Below are 2,116 nucleotides of genomic sequence, written 5' to 3'. Positions count from 1 at the left end.
CATCAAGGTGGTCCAACAGTGAAATGAACTGTGAGAACTGTGAAATGACAAACAATGATTTTTCCAATTTTTTGTGTGTTCAAAAGAAGGGGAAAAAATTGTCCATTATGGGGATAAAGAGATATCAGTGTTCAACAGAAGTTAAAATGAAAGGACTTCTGAGGCATCTTCCAACTCTTTCGATTCTGTGAATCTATGACTCTATATAAAGATAGAAAGCAAAACTATTCTCTTTGATATGCAAAAATGAGAAATGATTTACATAAAAAAATTTTAAAATAAATCATACTTGCTATTTAAATGATAGGTATTGCTCATACTCAGAAATTTTTTTTTTTTTATATTTTCCCTCTTAAGTGAAGTCGCTTAGTCATATCCAACTCTTTGCGACCCTGTGGACTGTGTCCATGGAATTTTCCAGGCAAGAGTACTGGAGTGGGTTGCCATTTCCTTCTCCAGGGGATCTTCCCAACCCAGGGATCGAACCTGGGTCTCCTGCATTGTAGGCAGACGCTTTACCATCTGAGCCACCAGGGAAGTCTCTTCTAATTCATAGTTTTTGTAATAACCTATGGAATTACCTAACATTACAAATTTTAAAATAAATATCTTTATGATTAATGTGCAGAAATTAAATGTTTTATTTGTGTAAGAAGAAAGACGGTGCCATTTAAATGCCCCTTTTCTATTAATTATGTTCCTAAGAATTTCCATGAAAACAATTCAGTCTACATTTTCACAGAATATTTGGTTACTGTTCATTTTAGGTTTATTGATGACACTGAACTTCAGAAAAATATTGACCTTGTTTGAGAAAATTTACAGATGCAACAGCTGCCCAAAGTCTTATTGCTGTCTCTCTGGGTAAGTTGGAGGAAGTGGTATTATGAATGATGCTATGAATCATCACATGGGAAGAGAGATGTCTAAAAGCACAACCTTCAACTTCAACAGTGAGACAGAGAGGAAGGGAGACAGCGATCAAGGGAACTGGTGATGTCCAGTCCTTAATGGAGCACCTGGTTAACAGTCCCTCTGGATGGTATCTAGTAGAAAAGAGATAATCTTTAAACAAAAACTGAAATGATTTTTTATTTATTTTTTAAAATTAATTTATTTATTTTAATTTGAGACTAATTACTTTACAATATTGTAGTGGGTTTTGCCATTGACATGAATCAGCCATGGGTGTACATGTGTCCCCCATCCTGAACCCTCCTCCTTCCTCCCTCCCCATCCCATTCCTCAGGGTCCTCCCAGTACACTGGCCCTGAGAGCCCTGTCTCATGCATCAAACCTGGACTGGTGATCTATTTCACATATAGTAATACACATGTTTCAATGCTATTCTCTCAAATCATCCCAACCTCACTTTCTCCCACAGAGTCCAAAAGTCTGTTCCTTACACCTGTGATTCTTTTGCTGTCTTGCATATAGGGTCATTGTTACCATCTTTCTAAATTCCATATATTACTATATTGGTGTTTTTTCTTCCTGATTTACTTCACTCTGTATAATATGCTCCAGTTTCATCCACCTCATTAGAATTGATTCAAATGCATTCCTTTTTATAGCTGAGTAATATTCCATTGTGTATATGTACCACACCTTTCTTATCCATTCGTCCATCAATGGACATCTAGGTTGCTTCCATGTCCTAGCTATTGTAAACAGTGCTGCAATGAACATTGGGGTACACATGTCTCTTTTAATTCTGGTTTCCTCAGTGTGTATGCCCAACAGTGGTATTGCTGGGTCATATGGCAGTTCTATTTTCAGTTTTTTAAGGAATCTCCATACTGTTCTCTATAGTGGCTGTACTAGTTTGCATTCCCACCAATAGCATAAGAGGGTTCTCTTTTCTCCGCACCCTCTCCAGCATTTATTGTTTGTAGACTTTTTGATAGCAGCCATTCTGACCAGTGTGAGATGGTACCTCACTGTGGTTTTTATTTGCATTTCTCTGATAATGAATGATGTTGAGCATCTTTTCATGTGTTTGTTAGCCATCTGTATGTCTTCTTTGGAGAAATGTCTGTTTAGTTCTTTGGCCCATTTTTTGATTGGGTCGTTTATTTGTCTGGAATTGAGCTGCATGAACTGCTTGTATATTTTT

At 37.0% G+C, this 2,116-nt stretch overlaps 1 non-coding gene across 1 annotated transcript; it reads right to left on the bottom strand.

Annotated features, from left to right (window-relative positions):
* Positions 1 to 465: 465 nt before the first annotated feature.
* Positions 466 to 537, bottom strand: TRNAC-ACA. Its single transcript has one exon. It is a non-coding gene; the product is annotated as a tRNA-Cys (tRNA).
* Positions 538 to 2,116: the final 1,579 nt, after the last annotated feature.

This window comes from Bubalus bubalis, chromosome 10, assembly GCF_019923935.1.
Source record: "Bubalus bubalis isolate 160015118507 breed Murrah chromosome 10, NDDB_SH_1, whole genome shotgun sequence".
Lineage (NCBI taxonomy): Eukaryota > Metazoa > Chordata > Mammalia > Artiodactyla > Bovidae > Bubalus > Bubalus bubalis.
The sequence above is the reverse complement of the archived record's forward strand: the minus strand, read 5'-3'. Positions and strand labels throughout refer to the sequence as shown.